Consider the following 13994-nt stretch of genomic DNA (forward strand, 5'->3'; position numbering starts at 1 on the left):
ACAGATTAAGGTCTATTCTAAAATATTATTCTATATAAGGAACATAATTTACTTATTATTAGATAAATATTTCTTAGGACAAATATTTTTGTACTTTCTTTGCATTTAGAACATATTAATGAGGATACCTAGTATCTAGTAAAGATATTTCTTAACTTTCATATTCACAAGCACTTTACATAGAATTGAAATGAAACCTAATGGAAAAGCAGTGGTTGTTATTAATTGGCTCATGCTTTTAGATGCAAATATTTTACTTTATATCATAATAAATAATTAAATATGCATCTATTGCAGCTATTATTAATTCTACTTTTATGTGGTATTTTCTGATCCTATCTTACCCCTTCTCGGTAATGTAGTATGTATCAGAACCTGTTAAGTTCTCTTTCAGAAGACTCCATAAAAATAAGGCAAAAATGATCCAGAAGTACATTACTATTTTTTTTTTTGCTTTTAGGGTCACACCCAGCGATGCACAGGGGTTACTCCTGTCTCTACACTCAGGAACTACCCCTGTCGGTGCTCAGGGGACCATATGGGATACTGAGATTCGAACCCTGGTCAGCCACGCGCAAGGCAAAAGCCCTACAGGCTGTGCTATCGCTTTAGCCCCAGAAATACATTACTATTATTAAATAATTTTGAGGTTTCTTTCCCCAAAAAACTGATATCAATATTAAACAGTTTGAATAATTTTGACATACAAAGTGTTTAAAACTTATTCAGTTATAAAAACATATTCTTTCTGTGCTATTATAATTCTCTAAATTTCTGTGACACATTAAGAAATGCATTAATTGAATTGAATATTAACTAAAAAGAATATTTTAACTCTCACGATGAGTTTAAAAGACAATATCTTTTCATAATATCACTGTATCACTGTGTCACTGACATCCCGTTGCTAATCAATTTGCTCAAGCGGGCACCAGTAACGTTTCCATTTTGAGACCTGTTGTTGCTGATTTTGGCATATCAGATATGCCACAGGTAGCTTGCCAAGATCTGCCATGCAGACAAGATACTCTCAGTAGCTTGCTGGGCTCTCCAAGAAGGGCAGAGGAATCCAACCCGGGTCGACTGCATGCAAGGCAAACACGCCTTACCAGCTGTGCTCTTGCTCCAGCCCTTCATAATATCATTATGTAAATATTTTTGAAATTTATTTTGTCTGCTTACATTAATAAAAATAGTATATTTTTTATGAAGAATATGCTACGAACAAGAGAAAAAGAGTGGGGCTTAGTAAAGTTGCCTCCACAGACTGATATCCAGGCCCAAATTCAGGATACATTTATATGGGATACCCCGAAGAGTGTTCTGCATCAGGAATTTGTGGCTGGGAGGAAAGTGAGCAGTAACACATGCTAAGGTAGGAGAGTAAATACACAAACACATCAGGTAACATAATACAAAGATATGGTAAAAGCAGAACCAACTCATGATTCTTGGATAGTAATGAAGTAAAGGAATCAGATCTCTCTACAAAAGAATCAGATCTCCCCTCATTAAACATGAGAGGGCTTATAAAATGTGTACAGAAATTATTCCTTTCTTTCACAACAATATTTGAGTATTAGTAATATATTTCTTATGGGTTTAAAAAAAAGTAGCATTGCTGTTATTGATGAAGAGAAAAAAATGGAACATTACTTTTTTTTTATATACCTGTTGTAGTATTTATAGAGGAGTTGGTGGAATTCCACGCACTTATTTTCTGAACAATATTTTATAATATTATAATAGAAAATACAATAAATATAACTAAATAATTAAAAGCAGCAAAGTAATATCAAAATATAACAGCATGATTTTAAACTGACTGTCTCATGGACATTCTATATTTCATTAAAATTTCATTTCATGAATGAAAATAAGAGAAATCAATAAAAAGTTCAGAAATATATGAATGATTTAGAAAAAATAGAACATTTACTTAGAAGTCACTGAATATTTTTCTTAATAAAAATAATGCACAAATTGAGAATCACCCTATCTCAAGAAACCATGACAGAATGAACAATGGAGAAGTTAAAGTGGATACTATTTTTGGTAGGGGAAGAAGGTTTAGGGCCATTCAGCAGTACCAGGCTTACTTCTGGTTCTGTGTTCAGGAATTACTCACAGCAATGTTCAGGGAAAATATGTGGTATCAGGGATTGAACAAGGGTATGCTGCATGCAAGGCAAGTGCCTGACCTCATCTCTCTGGTCCCAGAAGTATATATTTTATATCTTCCATGACTTGGATTATATTTATTGATACTGCAATATGTTACAATAGTGATGGTAAGAATATCATATGTCTAAAGAAATTTTCATCTCCATTTTCGGTCTAAAATATAGTTATTCCACATAAATAATTATATAATTTCTATCCATGTAATCCCACCAACAGCCAACATCCAGAGACTATAACACGAAGCTCTCAGAAGAGAGCAATGCAGAGAGTCTATAACCTGGCTGTCTTCCCCGGGGCTCCTCAGAGGGGGTGGGCTCCAGCTACCCTCCCTGCCCGGAGCAGAACTCCCGAGGCCGAAGACCTCCAGAGCCTAGCCACAGCCATGCTCAAGGTCCAGATGAGCCTCACGCATGAAGGAACCGGCAGAGAAACCCAGGTGTGTGGGACCCAAGGCTGAGAACCTCCAAGCCTGCTCAGATCAGGACTGGGCCTCTTCCGCCCAGATTCCCATTTTCCAGTAGCTAGGCAGTCACACCCAGGGACTGCCTCCAGTGTGGTGTAATCCCACCAATGGCCAACATCCAGAGACTAAAACCAAGCTCCCAGAATCGGCCATGAAACATCTTTTAGCCTAGTTCTTCCTCTGGGAGAACCTGGCAAGCTAACAAGAGTTTCCTGCCGACCTGGGAGAGCCTCGAAAACTCCCCATGGTGTATTCATATACCAAAACCAGTAACAATAATGGATTTCGTTCCCCTGACCCTGAAAGAGCCTCCAATGAGGAACCATTGGAAAGAATGAGTAAAGAGAGGCTTCTAAAATCCAGGGGCTAGGACGAATGGAGACGTTACTGAGACCGTTCAAGAAATTCAACGATCTATGGGGTGATGATGATGATGATGTTTATGATGATGGTGATGATGATAATTTCTATCCAATCCATGTACATCTAATAGACTTCCCTTAATTTTATTCTTTGGAATAATCTACTTTTTAAAGACAGATTCCTGACTAAAGTGAAGAAGTGAAATAAATTTGAGCTAATAGTTGTCAGTCTGATCTGAAAGTTTTTACAAAGGCTAGGTAAAGTTTGACAACCTTAGTAATACATACATGTGCACACAAAGATGTATGCAAGCACACACACACATGCACATCATGATTAAATTAAATAACTAAATAGGTATTGAGACAAATTCAAAGATAAATTTTAGATTGACACTGATTATAAATGTTGATATTTAGATGAAAAACATCTAGATTAGAGAGTGCTTGAAAAAAACAGGGATGTCGTGCAAAATTATAGTAATTTTTCTGACATTTCTGAAATCTGACAATTATGATGACTAAGTAAAAGGAACCCCATTCTTTTCTGGGTTTTGGTACACTAGAGCCAAGTGTTTTTGGATAGTCTCCAACTGATTATATTTTACAAAGATTTCTTTTCTAGCTTAATTATAATCCTTCATGATTAATCACAATTCACAACATTTAATAATGACCTGCACATTGTAAAATGTCAATAAAATCAAGGGGAAAATCAGGATGGTTAAAATCAGCATATTATCATTCTGACAGCATTTGATAACCAAATAAAATATGCTTAACTTGATTACTTGTATTATCTGTAGTATTTTTGGACTCCATTAAGATTATAACTAAGAGTTATTATAGATTATTACAAATAGAGATATTTATCATTGTATATTTTTCTCTATAGAAATATCTTTTATTCCACTCTTTCTTGAAAGCCTTTAACCAAATTGAATTGAGTAAGTCATCTATAAAATTTGATGTAAATTGTCATGTAAATGCCTTTTTCGCTATTGAACATTGAAAAACATCTTGATTTCAAAACAACAATGGATACTATAAATGGTTTGAAAATAGAAATTTTCTATATACTTTGGGATCATTAATATCTAATTTAATTAAAAATAATACAATGTTCATATTTACATGTGACTCAATATTACTTAATTTACCAGTTTTTGTAAAAATCAATCAGTGTCAATCACTTTCCCCTCAGAAAACATTATCATGTAAGTTTCCCTTGCTCATGAGAGATAAAATAGGAGGTTGTATGTGGCTAATCCCAGTTTAAATGATTCCCTAAGAACCACTAGACAATCCTCTGCCCAAAGACAAGATAAATCTCAAACAGTATTACATTACTAATTAAATATACCAAAGAGCTGTATTATAATCTAAATAATCTGACATTTATTTTAGTATGTTACTTAAAGTGTAACTGGTAAACTATGCAAGTTTGAGCCACTATATTCACATAAATTCTTTTGATGAATGGAAGGAACTCTAGAAAAGTAAAACATAATCTAAAACAAGAGAATGCTTGTTGATTTTAAAATATGTTGATATTAATACTGCACATTACAGGAAAATAAATAAAGTAAATATGAAGAGAATGTTCAGTATTGTTGTTTTGTTTTGTTTCGTGGCTACTCCTGGAAGTGACCTGGGCTCACTCCTGAGTGCTCTCAGGGATCCCTGGTGGGGCTCACGGAAGAACCATATGTGCTTCTGGGGAACAAACATGGTTGACTCACATGACAGACAAGCCCTCTACTCTCTTCACTGTATTATACTGCTGACCCAGTGGCTGTTCAATTTTTTTTGTTTTGTTTTTGGACTTTGGGATCACACCTGGCAATGTTCAGGGGTTACTCCTGGGTTTGCACTCAGGAATTACCCCTGTCGGTGCTCAGGGGACCATATGGGATGCTGGGAATCAAACTCTGGTAGGCCGCATGCAAGGCACACACCCTTCCCGCTATGCTATTGCTCCAGCCTGGCTATTCAAATTTTTTTAAAGTGGATTTAGATTAACTATTTTCTTTTCAGTGTCATGGTGCTTGAGTCACACTCAGCACTGCTCTGCTGAGAGATTATTACTAGCTCTGCTCAGAGATCATTCTTTGCAATATTCAGGATTCATATGCTTTGTGGGGGTTGTTTTATCTGGATATGACACATGTAAGGCAGCTGCCTTAATCTCTGTGCTGTCTCTCACTGGCATGAGATTAATAATATTCAGTGGAATAAATAGAGTATCTCGCCTGCACTGCAGAGCCTGGCAAGCTACCTGTGGCATATTTGATATGCCAAAAACAGTAACAACAAGTCTCACAATTGAGACATTACTCGTGCCCGCTCGAACAAATTGATGAGCAACAGGATGATAGTGATACAGTGAAGTAGTACTAAAAGCATAAAGATGTGCTTTTTGGTTTCAAACATCATGCCTGGTCAAAGTTTATTTGAACTTCTTTGTCATTTCTCCACTTGTTCCTCCTGTTATCCATAATTGATATTGCTAACTGATTATATCACTTTTTTTCAAAAAGTGTATTTTAAACTTGAAATAATTTAGTGTTTTTTTTTTTTTGGAGGAGGGAGGATTGGAGGGCACGCCTGCCTATGATCAGGGATTACTCCTGGCTCTGGATTTAGGAATCATTTTTGGTGGAATTCAGGATTTTATATGTTGCACCAGGAATTAAACCAGATCTACATCATGCAAGGCAAACACCCCATCAGCTTTACTATCACTGAGGCCTAAGAGTCATTTCTAATAAATTACTTTGACCTACAATTCTAAAACAATGAGAATTGACATTGATGGCATATGAAAACTATTTACCATGATAGGTGAATACGAAGAATTATGATCCTGTAAAAGTATAATATTTAAATTAGAATGGGATCTTATGAAGATTGATTATGAAATGATATTAGCTATCAATTTTTAAACTGTTAGTACCACCATATATATGCCAATGAGATTCTACTAATGAATAGAAATAGTACTTCCTATAGCATATACCATATAGTATATATACAATAATACTCTGTGGTATATATAACACACTAATAAAATATTTTATAGCAGTTCCACAATTAAAAATATACATCCAACCCCATCAGAAAATGTGGCAATGAAATGAACAGAAACTTTCTCAAGGAAGAAATCCAAATGGCTAATAGATAGATGAAAAAATGCTCCTCAACATTAATCATCAGGGAGATGCAGATCAAGACAACAATGAGATACCATCTCACACCACAAAGACTGCCACACATCCAAAAGAACAAAAGCGACCTGTGTTGGCACGGATGTGGGGAAAAAGGAACTCTGCTTCATTGCTGGTAGGAATGCCGACTGGTTCAGCCCTTTTGGAAAACAGTTAAGGATGCTTCTCAAAAAATTAGAAATTGAGCTCTCATTTGACCCAGCAATACCACTTCTGGGAATATATCCCGAGGATGCAAAAAAGCACAGTATAACTGACATCTATACCTATATATTCATTGCAGCACTGTTCACAATATCCAAAATATGGGAACAACCTGAGTGCCCTAAAATAGATGACTGGTTAAAGAAACTTTGGTACATCTACACAATGGAATACTATGCAGCTGTTAGGAAAGATGAAGTAATGAAATTTGCTTATGAATGGACAGACATGGAGAGTATCATGCTAAGTGATATGAGTCAGAAAGAGAGGGACAGACATAGAAGGACTGCACTTATCTGTGGAGTATACAATAACACCACGTGAGACTGACACACAAGGACAGTAGATACAAGGGCCAGGGGGATTGCTCCATACCTAGAAGACTGCTTCATGAGCAGAGGGAAGAAGGCAGATTGAATAGAGAAGGGATCACTATGAAAATGATGGCTGGAGGAATCAGCTGGGATGGGAGATGAATGCCAAAAGTAGATTATGGACCAAACATGATGACCTCTCAGTGTCTGTGTTTAAGTTGAAATGCCCAAAAGTAGAGAGAGAGAGTATGGGGAATATTTTCTGCCATAGAGGCAGGGGGAGGGTGGGAACAAGGGGGGTATACCTGGGATATGAGTGGTGGGGAATGTGCACTGATGGAGGGATGGGTGTTTGATCACTGTGAGATTGTAAGCCAAACATGAAAGCTTGTAACTATCTTACAGGGATTCAATAAAATTTAAAGAAGAGAGAGAGAAAAAAAAAAAACTTTGGCATATCTACACAATGGAACACTATGAAGCTGTTAGAAAGGATGAAGTCATGTAATTTGCATATAGGTGGATCAACATGGAAAGTATCATGTTAAGTGAAATGACTCAGGAAGAAAGGAACAGACATAGAAAGATTGCACTCATTTGTGGAATATAAAGTAATAGAATGGGATATTAACACCCAAGAATAGTGGAGGTAAGTACCAGGAGATTACTCCACAGCTTGGAAGCTGACCTCACATGCTAGATGAAGAAGCAGCTCTGATAGAGAAGGGATCTCCAAGCAAAGGGTGCTGCACAGGCTCACTATGGATGGGAGATACGGGCGGAAAATAGACTATAGTCTGAACATGATGCCTACTTAATACCTACTTAATACCTTAATAGCAAACCACAACACCCAAAAGGGAATGCCCTGCCACAAAGGCGGGGTGGGGTGAAGGGGACAGGGTGGGGGTGGTGGGAGGGATGCGGGACCATTAGTGGTAGAAAATTGGCACTGGTGGAGGGATGGGTACTGGGTCATTGTATGACTGAAATGTAAGCATGAAAACTTGTAAGTCTGTAACTTTATCTCACGGTGATTCATTAATAAAAATTAATTAATTAATTAATTAAAATATATACAATATGCAGAAAATGAGTCATGGCCTTATTTGGAAAGAATAGACTCTTCCTTCCCAATGAGAACTTTTATAAATTTTGCAATATAATTTGCAACACATATATGTATACCTTATGAGAGACGTTACTGGTGCCTGCTTGAACAAATCGATGAGCAAAGGGATATGTATACCTGTTAGTCAGAAAATTTACCAGTTAGTAGGTTCTTCTCTTTAAAGTGAAAAGAATTGGTAACAGAGCTAGACTTTAGGAATTATTTAATATCTTCCAATTAAGTGGAGTATGGGAGAAGTTCAGATCATATGTGTAAATTCACAAAGTAAACCGTGGGGGCTGCTACTGCAATATGCCTGTGCATGTGTGTTTGGTGGCCCTGAGCCACCTCCCCACCTCCCCACCTCCCCAGTGCTCCCCAACAGAGACACAAAGAGATGGGGAGACTGGGAGGCTGGGGACCACAGTCTGATGGTGAAAATGGCCCGTTTAATGCATAATTGCTAGCATACTTATAGAACATCTGAAGGGAGGTTGAGTTAAGGACAGGTGTGATTGGTCATTTACATAAACAAACATTTGGCAGAAGAAATTCTCTAGGGGAGATCAACTCAAGAAGACATTCTGTCTCCCAGGGACATCTACATTGCTTTTATCTTTCCCTCTAGTTGTATAAATTATTGATCCTTGCAATTGTTTGGATAAACACAGTAAAAGACAAAGATCCCAACACTTAGTTCTCTGAGCTGAGAGCAAACAAGGCTTTTACCGTAAATCCCAGACTAAGTCCTCAGACCAGTTCAGCTAGTCCTTCCCCATGGGGGTCCTGTCTCATAAGTTGCAACAGTTTGCGTCAAGACCATGCATTTATGCTTTCTAGAATGTCCCATTTCGATGTCGGGTAGCTTTGCCACTCACCCCGGGTTTCATCCCCGTCCCACAGCGGGACCTCCCTTTTGGTGTGCTAGGAACTACAGAATCTAAAGCCTGAGTCAAGTAATTAATTATGACCAAATAATTATGCCCAGGAGCAGATACATTTCAGAGTTAGTCAACTTCCAAATATTAGTAGCATAGCATTAATGTTCTTTCTGTGTTTAACCAAAGAACATTGTTCTAAAGTAAAATATAAAAAGGCTATAGGGGAAGTAGAAAAGCAGGTACTAATACACAGCACTTCAAATACAAAGCAGTACAAATACAAGCTCAGAATTACCAGAATTTTTTGGCTTACAAGTAATCAAGACTGACTTGGGGAACTGTGACAATGAGAGGTAAAATACAAGGGAAAGGTTAAAGATAAACTTTAACTAAGTTAGGGATGTTAGCAAGAATATAAATTCTCTGGGAGGAAGAAAGGGGGCAATTCACTGATGAAGCATAAAGCACTTAGGGTTAATATTCAACATACAGGAAAGGTTGAAGATAGAGTTTAACCAAATTTGGGATGTTAGCAATGGCATGGTAAGCTTCTCTGGGAAGAGGAAAGGGGCAATTCACCGGTGAAGCCTAAAACACTTAGGGTTGACATCAAATACACATGGACAACTTCTTAAAGTCACTTTATATCTGTCCTTTATGACTTTCCAGTGCAGGGCGGGAAGCAGTATGTAGGACTTTGGCTTCTCCTATGGAGCGAGAGGAGGGAGGAACCAACAGAAACAGTTAAAAATGTTAAAGTTCTTGTTTGGTTTCCTGCTCAGTGTGTCAGGTGGATGGAGAGAAAAGTGATTAGGACTTAAAAAGTATTTGGAGGGGAGGGCTAGGTAGAAGTGCACACCCAGCAGTGCTCAAAGCTTACTTTTGGCTCTTTACCAGTGATCATTCCTGGTAGGGCTCGGGGTACCATATGTGCTGCTACGGATTGATCAAGTTTGACTGCACACAAGGCAAGCACCCTATCTTCTGTACTATCCCTCAGGACACTTAAAAGGTATTTTCATGAAGTTTCCTGCCAGGCTGAAGCAGTTAGTCACGTAGTAATCACAGAACTGCCTCTATGTTAAAAAGGACCCTCAACACTTTTGCTAAAAATTACAAGGGATAATAAGATATGCTAAAGTTTATAGATTAAGTAACATAATGAAAGAAAAACACACATACCTATACTTACATATATCCAGGTACACACAACATTGTGGTTTATTGTTTTCCCATCTTCCAGAAGATTTGATTTGATTTAAAAATATTTGCCTTCCCCAGTTTCATATTTGAGGCATACCTATTTGTATTATAAAGACATATATATACAGCAGATATTGTTGAATAATAAAAATCACCAGTTTTTAACTTTCTTTTGAGCTATTAAGTCATTCACTTTTAAAATTAAAAATGATTTTTTTAAACCAGAACAATATTCTATGTTCTAAATTCAATGACAAGTAACTTCCTGACGGCCTCTCCGCTGTTTAAAGAGAGCAGCACTTCACTTCAATCCCACTTAAATGTGGTTAAATAAAAAAGATAAAGTGTCAACTTTAAACTCATAGGAGAGTGAGTGGAAAGATCTACAGAGTCAGGGAATAAAAGCATGCCAAAGTTATATAAGAAACATATCATATAATTCTAAGAGCAAGGAGTATTTCAAGAAATAAATGAAAATGTATCACAATAATGATTGAGATTCCATAGTTTTGTTTTCTGGATATATTATAATAGATTTTCTAAAAATAAATTTAAAATATTACTGGAAAGTAACAAAAATATCTACAAATGAGCAGCAATATTAAAACATTTATCAAAGTCCAATTAATATTCCAAAACCAGTAACAAGCTGAAAGAGCCTCCAATGCTGCATCATTAGGAAGGACAAGTAGAGAGAGGCTTCTAAAATCTCAGGGTTAGGACAAATGGAGATGTTACTGAGACCACTCAAGAAATTCAAAGATCAAAGGGATGATGGTGATGATGATGATGATGATGATGATGAAAGTCCAAAAATATATTTGACAAAACAAATATATTAAAAATTAGGGGGAAAAACTGTTGAGCAAAGTTTGCATAGAATGTCAGAGTAATTCTTCTAAGGATGTGGGTAGTCAAGACAACAAATATATATATATATATATATATATAATAAAAGACCTTGCGAAGTAAAGGGATTGTGAGTTACATAAAGTAAATTCTTATATCTGTGATGTTAATTTTATGTGACAGTTTTGAGAGTTGTTTTGGAGGACATTCACTGGATCACTGTATCACTGTCATCTCGTTGTTCATAGATTTGCTTGAGCAGGCACCAGTAATGTCTTCATTCATCCCAGTCCTGAGATTTTAGCAGCCTATCCTTGTCTTTCCCAACGATTGGAGGCTCTTTCAGGGTCAAGGAAATGAGACCTGTTATTGTTACTGTATTTGGTATATCAAATATGCCAGGGAAGCTTGCCAGGCTCTTCCGTGTGGGTGGGATATTCTCGGTAGCTTGCTGAGCTCTCTGAGAGGGACAGAGAATGGACATCAGAGAATGCAAGCAAGTATGTTAAAACCAAACACATGTGTGCTGCTTTAGGCACATCAGTGGGCTAGACTATAAGAGGTCGAGAAGCTGCAAAGTGGCCATGCACTTCCAGAAGCTATGTTTTATATAGTCTCTTGATCTTGGCTGTTGATGTTCTTACTAAGTGTTCTTAGAGTTTCTGTCAACTGGATCACTGCTCACACATTGGGGGCCAGGGTGGGTAAATAATGTTGTTCTCAATTAATGGGCACTCTGTGAGTTCACTTGGGGCTGCCCTGGCAAGCCTAAATCGTGTACAGTCCTTGTGTGTCTGCTTTTCTCATTCTCTGCTACTAAACACTGCTGAACAGAGATTGCAGAAGGTTTATTCTGGCAAGTAGTCACATAAAGGGACCCATGATTCTATTTCTAGTAGTTAAGAACAACATTGGTAGTCCATGATCTAGCAATAAATATATGACTGATATTTCCACAGGAAATGTGTCTTATTTGTAAGATGATACCTTACAAATATCTGGATGATCATGCATATGATACTGATGTAGGCAGGCAGGTAGACAGGAAAAGGTCGCATGACAATGAAACTGTTAGGAAATAAAGCCTCCGGACTTTACAATGAAATTTCTTGGAAGCAAAGTCGTAGGGTTGACACACCTTGTAGATACAGAAAACAAGACCAGATAAGACCTTCAAAAGCAGACCCTGGAGGAGACTGGACACTCCCCATGAAAGGGGTCTTGAAGAAGAATCCTCAAATACCCTCAGACCCCTCCCTTAATCAGATTAACCTTGGCGGTTCAGCCCAAAGAAGACTTTAAAACATTCCAGAACAAGACTACCTGAGATGATATCCATATAAAAGCCAGGTTAAGAGCCCACTTGGGGCTCTCTTCGCCCTTGGAGAAGCCAGCATTCCCCCTGGAACACGTTACTTTATTCTCTCTTTCCCTCCCTCCTCGCCTTCAAATACCTCCAAATAGAATCTGTTTTACTTCACTGCTTATCTATTCCTGAAATTCATTTCTGAGAGGGAAAGATAACTCTAGGACTGACTTTCCTTTGTGCCACAGAACAATTTCTTGCTCCAACCTGAGTCTGTGGCTCCCCATGAAATTGGGTCATTGTTTTGTTGATCATCAAATTTCTCAAGCAGTCTCAGCAACCTCTCCATTCGTCCTATCCCTGAGATTTTAGAAGCGTCTCTCTACTTAGCCTTCCCAAGATGCTGCATTGGAGGCTCTTTCAGGGTCAGGGGAATGAGACCCAACTTGTTACTGGCTTTGGCATATGAATATACCATGGGAAGCTTGCGAGGCTCTCCCATGAGGGCAGGAAACTCTCAGTTGCCAGTTTCTTGCCAGTTTCTCCCAGAGGGAGAAGTAGATTATAAGATATCACTTCTGGAAGCTTGCTTTTGTCTCTGGATGTTGGCCGTTGATGGGATTACACACACCTGGGTTCCTCTGCCGGTACCTTCATGCGTGAGGCTTGTCTGAAGGTGTGGAGAGGGGCCTTGAGCATGGCTGTGGCTAGGTTCCGTAGGTCTTTGGCCACTGGGAGCTCTGCTGTGGGCGGGGAGGGAAGCTGGAGCCCATCCCCTCCGAGGGGCAAGAGACTCTCTGAAATTGGGTGGGGGGACAAAATCCCATGCTGAGAAGACCAAACCAACATCAGGTATGGCTTGACGGCCACCTGGTGGCGCAGGTGGGGCCTTGGTCTGTGCTGAGCAGGGGCTCATCACAGATTTTATCGTTCCTAGTGTCCCCAGCTGGGTCTTAGGATGGCAGAAGCATATCAGGAGAAAGTGACCATCTCTCTCCTCCCCGCCTCACATAAACCACCCCTGGGGCTCACCGTCACCTATATATTCCTTAACCTGGTCCATAGCCCAAATACTCATCTAAACCCCAACACTTAGAAAACCTGCCATTTTATCAGGCCCAAAACAACTGTCACTGTCACTGTCATCCCGTTGCTCATTGATTTGCTTGAGTGGGCACCAGTAATGTCTCCATTGTGAGACTTGTTACTATTTTTGGCATATTGAATGTGCCACGGGTAGCTTGCCAGGCTCTGCCATGTCATCGAGATACTCTCGGTAGATTTCCAGGCTCTCCGAGAGGGGCAGAGGAATCAAACCCGGGTCAGTCACGTGCAAGGCGAATGCCCTACCCATTGTGCTATAGCTCCAGCCCCCAAAACAACCAATTTGCCAAATTTTAATGATTTATATATATATATATTATATATATCATATTCAATTCTGAAAATAAATACAGAAAAAGCTAGCACATGAAACATCCACAAACTTAAATTTATAACTAACCTGATATTATCCAATTAATACACTGGGATTAAACCAACAGTTGCAGAAACCTGGGAAATGGCCAGACTGTTACAATTGCCCAATATTTCACTTTCTTCTGTTCTTAGAAGTCATCAAGATTTTATGCCTAAGCAGTGCACATTCACTAAGCCTAACCCTGGCCTTAACCTTAATCCAAACCCACAGTAACCCTTCCCTTACTTAATATCCAAAGCTACCAATTTACCAAATTTTAATAGTCTCATTATGCATTGCATCCAATTTCGTGAATGAGCACAAAAATTTTTATCACCTGAAGCCCGCACAAACCTAACATTATAAATAGCCTGAAGCTAATCCAATCTTTACATGGACACTGAAGCAACAGTTGCACAAACTTGGGAAAT

This window comes from Sorex araneus, chromosome 10, assembly GCF_027595985.1.
Source record: "Sorex araneus isolate mSorAra2 chromosome 10, mSorAra2.pri, whole genome shotgun sequence".
NCBI classification, from domain to species: domain Eukaryota; kingdom Metazoa; phylum Chordata; class Mammalia; order Eulipotyphla; family Soricidae; genus Sorex; species Sorex araneus.